Source organism: Syngnathus scovelli, unplaced genomic scaffold, assembly GCF_024217435.2.
Source record: "Syngnathus scovelli strain Florida unplaced genomic scaffold, RoL_Ssco_1.2 HiC_scaffold_206, whole genome shotgun sequence".
In the NCBI taxonomy this organism is placed as follows: domain Eukaryota; kingdom Metazoa; phylum Chordata; class Actinopteri; order Syngnathiformes; family Syngnathidae; genus Syngnathus; species Syngnathus scovelli.
Genome location: NW_026061302.1, coordinates 17,501 through 22,500, shown reverse-complemented (window position 1 = coordinate 22,500; position 5,000 = coordinate 17,501). Strand labels below are relative to the sequence as shown.

At 57.1% G+C, this 5,000-nt stretch overlaps 2 non-coding genes across 2 annotated transcripts; both read left to right on the top strand.

Annotated features, from left to right (window-relative positions):
- Positions 1 to 3,456: 3,456 nt before the first annotated feature.
- LOC125990829 (5S ribosomal RNA) lies at positions 3,457 to 3,575 on the top strand. The gene has a single exon (XR_007489113.1). It is a non-coding gene; the product is annotated as a 5S ribosomal RNA (ribosomal RNA).
- An 845-nt stretch (positions 3,576 to 4,420) lies between these two features.
- On the top strand, positions 4,421 to 4,539 carry LOC125990821 (5S ribosomal RNA). The gene has a single exon (XR_007489106.1). It is a non-coding gene; the product is annotated as a 5S ribosomal RNA (ribosomal RNA).
- The last annotated feature ends 461 nt before the right edge of the window (positions 4,540 to 5,000 follow it).

The window sequence follows — 5,000 nt, the reverse complement described above, 5'->3', positions numbered from 1 at the left end:
CTCGTGCGCACGGCCTCCCGGATGTGCCGGGCGGGTGCGCGAGCTCGCCGGCCGCTGGAAGTCGAATGAGGCGCCGCGACCACCTCCGCGGTGCTTATAAACAGCCGATCCGCTCGGCGGAGGCTATTTTCGGCCACTTGGCTCGTGCGCACGGCCTCCCGGATGTGCCGGGCGGGTGCGCGAGCTCGCCGGCCGCTGGAAGTCGAATGAGGCGCCGCGACCACCTCCGCGGTGCTTATAAACAGCCGATCCGCTCGGCGGGGGCTATTTTCGGCCACTTGGCTCGTGCGCACGGCCTCCCGGATGTGCCGGGCGGGTGCGCGAGCTCGCCGGCCGCTTGAAGTCGAGTGAGGCGCCGCGACCACCTCCGCGGTGCTTATAAACAGCCGATCCGCTCGGCGGGGGCTATTTTCGGCCACTTGGCTCGTGCGCACGGCCTCCCGGATGTGCCGGGCGGGTGCGCGAGCTCGCCGGCCGCTGGAAGTCGAATGAGGCGCCGCGACCACCTCCGCGGTGCTTATAAACAGCCGATCCGCTCGGCGGGGGCTATTTTCGGCCACTTGGCTCGTGCGCACGGCCTCCCGGATGTGCCGGGCGGGTGCGCGAGCTCGCCGGCCGCTTGAAGTCGAATGAGGCGCCGCGACCACCTCCGCGGTGCTTATAAACAGCCGATCCGCTCGGCGGGGGCTATTTTCGGCCACTTGGCTCGTGCGCACGGCCTCCCGGATGTGCCGGGCGGGTGCGCGAGCTCGCCGGCCGCTTGAAGTCGAATGAGGCGCCGCGACCACCTCCGCGGTGCTTATAAACAGCCGATCCGCTCGGCGGGGGCTATTTTCGGCCACTTGGCTCGTGCGCACGGCCTCCCGGATGTGCCGGGCGGGTGCGCGAGCTCGCCGGCCGCTGGAAGTCGAATGAGGCGCCGCGACCACCTCCGCGGTGCTTATAAACAGCCGATCCGCTCGGCGGGGGCTATTTTCGGCCACTTGGCTCGTGCGCACGGCCTCCCGGATGTGCCGGGCGGGTGCGCGAGCTCGCCGGCCGCTGGAAGTCGAATGAGGCGCCGCGACCACCTCCGCGGTGCTTATAAACAGCCGATCCGCTCGGCGGGGGCTATTTTCGGCCACTTGGCTCGTGCGCACGGCCTCCCGGATGTGCCGGGCGGATTAGCGAGCTCGCCGGCCGCTGGAAGTCGAATGAGGCGCCGCGACCACCTCCGCGGTGCTTATAAATAGCCGATCCGCTCGGCGGGGGCTATTTTCGGCCACTTGGCTCGTGCGCACGGCCTCCCGGATGTGCCGGGCGGGTGCGCGATCTCGCCGGCCGCTGGAAGTCGAATGAGGCGCCGCGACCACCTCCGCGGTGCTTGTAAACCGCCGATCCGCTCGGCGGGGGCTATTTTCGGCCACTTGGCTCGTGCGCACGGCCTCCCGGATGTGCCGGGCGGGTGCGCGAGCTCGCCGGCCGCTGGAAGTCGAATGAGGCGCCGCGACCACCTCCGCGGTGCTTATAAACAGCCGATCCGCTCGGCGGGGGCTATTTTCGGCCACTTGGCTCGTGCGCACGGCCTCCCGGATGTGCCGGGCGGGTGCGCGAGCTCGCCGGCCGCTTGAAGTCGAATGAGGCGCCGCGACCACCTCCGCGGTGCTTATAAACAGCCGATCCGCTCGGCGGAGGCTATTTTCGGCCACTTGGCTCGTGCGCACGGCCTCCCGGATGTGCCGGGCGGGTGCGCGAGCTCGCCGGCCGCTGGAAGTCGAATGAGGCGCCGCGACCACCTCCGCGGTGCTTATAAACAGCCGATCCGCTCGGCGGGGGCTATTTTCGGCCACTTGGCTCGTGCGCACGGCCTCCCGGATGTGCCGGGCGGGTGCGCGAGCTCGCCGGCCGCTGGAAGTCGAATGAGGCGCCGCGACCACCTCCGCGGTGCTTATAAACAGCCGATCCGCTCGGCGGGGGCTATTTTCGGCCACTTGGCTCGTGCGCACGGCCTCCCGGATGTGCCGGGCGGGTGCGCGAGCTCGCCGGCCGCTGGAAGTCGAATGAGGCGCCGCGACCACCTCCGCGGTGCTTATAAACAGCCGATCCGCTCGGCGGAGGCTATTTTCGGCCACTTGGCTCGTGCGCACGGCCTCCCGGATGTGCCGGGCGGGTGCGCGAGCTCGCCGGCCGCTGGAAGTCGAATGAGGCGCCGCGACCACCTCCGCGGTGCTTATAAACAGCCGATCCGCTCGGCGGGGGCTATTTTCGGCCACTTGGCTCGTGCGCACGGCCTCCCGGATGTGCCGGGCGGGTGCGCGAGCTCGCCGGCCGCTGGAAGTCGAATGAGGCGCCGCGACCACCTCCGCGGTGCTTATAAACAGCCGATCCGCTCGGCGGGGGCTATTTTCGGCCACTTGGCTCGTGCGCACGGCCTCAAAGAACCGCAAAGAAGCGGTTCAGATCGTTCAGCAGACGGACGTCGCCCTCACAGCTCCTCGGCGCGGGCTTGTAGTCCGTGATGGTCTGAATGCCCCGCCAAAGGCTACGTGTGTCCTTGCTGTCCTTGAAGTGGGTGGAGAACTTGCACGAGAACGCCTTCTTCGCTTCTTTGATGCCTCGGGACAGGTCGGCCCTCGCTGTCCTCAAGCCAGCCTCATCCCCCGCTCTGAAAGCCTTGTCCCTGGCCCTCAACAGTCTGAGGACAGCCCCCGTCAGCCACGGCTTCCAGTTCGCGCGAGTGACGACGGATTTCGAGCAAGTCACATCATCGATGCACTTCGTGATGTAAGAGGTAACAGAGTCAGTATACTCCTCTATGTCCGTCCAATCGTTGTAGGTGGCTGCCTGCTTAAACAAGTCCCAGTCAGTGGTGTCGAAGCAGTCACGAAGTGCATCGGAGGCACCCTCTGGCCACACTCGAACCTGCCTCCGAATCGGCCTGGATGCCTTTACATTGAACATTGAAACTATAACACGAGTTTGAAAGCTATATTATGTGGTGACATCCACAGCATTGTAGTTCAATTTTTTACCGCTAGAGGGCAGACTATGTACAGTGAGCATGGCTCCCTGTGAACTCAAAGCAGCAGGCTTGACTTGTAAAAGAACCCAACACAACACTTCCATGAAGTGTTTTTAAACTTTTCAAGGCATTTATTTTGATTCAGCAAAATGCAGGTCGCAACGGCAAATTCGTGCTACCGCATAAAAAGCTGTCAATAACTTTTCATGATAGCCATGTTTCCAGAAAACACCAAAAGTCTTGGAAGAAAGCCTGTTTCGGCCCTGGTTGTAAAAAAAAACAAAAGGGAAGGGAGACCGTCCGGGAATACCAGGTGCTGAAAGCCTTTTTTTTTTTTCTTTCCCACGTCAATTGTGAAAGGAAACTTTTACCACAGCCATCAAGTCCCGCCGCTGCTTGGCATGGTTTCAGGGGCGATTGTGTCTATAAAATGAAAAATTCTGAGCGGTCTCACGGCTTACGGCCATACTACCCTGAGAGCGCCCGATCTCGTCCGATCTCGGAGGCTAAGCAGGGTCGGGCCTGGTTAGTACTTGGATGGGAGACCGCCTGGGAATACCAGTTACCGTAAGCTTTTTTTTCTTTTTTTTTTTTTTCTTATGTGCACTTCAATCGTTTAAGCCAAGAACTTTTTACAGCACCCATCACGAATGGCATTCGGAAACTGCAAGCCTAGTTTGAACTCCGACACTGAAACTACAACACGAGTTTAAAACCTACATTGTGTGGCGACAGCCATAGCATTGCAGTTCACGTTTTTACCGCTAGAGGACAGACTATGTACAGTGAATAAAGAGCATGGCTCCCTGTGAACTCAAAGCAGCAGTCTTTACTTGTAAAAGAACCCAGCACAACACATTGCGCTTCCATGTAGTGTTTTTACCTTTTTCATGACATTTATTTTGATACAGCCAAATGCAGGTTTTGTGCACTTCACTTTTCCGTTGGGCATTCGCGTAGAACCCTATTCCAGTTACGGCCAGATTCTTTCAGACTACTGGTCCCCAACCTTTCTTGCGCCACGGACCAGCTACGCGTCAGAAATATTTTTGCGGACCTGCCTTTATATATATAAATAAACAATAAATCTATATAAATAAATACTACATTTATAATAAATATATATAAATACGATTAAATAAAATGATACGACTGGGATAAAAACAAATATAAACCACATAAAAATAAAAGTCACCATTACGTTGAATTATTGGGAGCACCGAGCTTGTTTCCCAGAAACGAGCCGGTCCCATCCAGGCGTAATCGGAGACAATGAAACCCGAAGTGGTTAAGGTTTGTCTTTTAATGCAGAATGCTTGGTCTCCATGTGCCGAAGCAGTTTTGAAGGCTTCATTGGCTCGCTCGCTAGTTTCAGGGGCGATTGTGTCTATAAAATGCAAAATGTTTGGTCACCTCACGGCTTACGGCCATACTACCCTGAGAACGCCCGATCTCGTCCGATCTCGGAAGCTAAGCAGGGTCGGGCCTGGTTAGTACTTGGATGGGAGACCGCCTGGGAATACCAGGTGCTGTAAGCTTTTTCTTTTTCTTATGTGCACTTCAATCGTTTAAGAAACTATTTTTTACAACACCCATCACGAATGGCATCCGGAAACAGCAAGCCTAATTTAAACTCCGACATTGAAACTATAACACGAGTTTGAAAGCTATATTATGTGGTGACATCCACAGCATTGTAGTTAAATGTTTTACCGCTAGAGAGCAGACTATGTACAGTGAGCATGGCTCCCTGTGAACTCAAAGCAGCAGGCTTGACTTGTAAAAGAACCGAACACAACACTTCCATGAAGTGTTTTTAAACTTTTCAAGGCATTTATTTTGATTCAGCAAAATGCAGGTCGCAACGGCAAATTCGTGCTACCGCATAAAAAGCTGTCAATAACTTTTCATGATAGCCATGTTTCCAGAAAACACCAAAAGCCTTGGAAGAAAGCCTGTTTCGGCCCTGGTTGTAAAAAAAACAAAAAAAACAACCGTC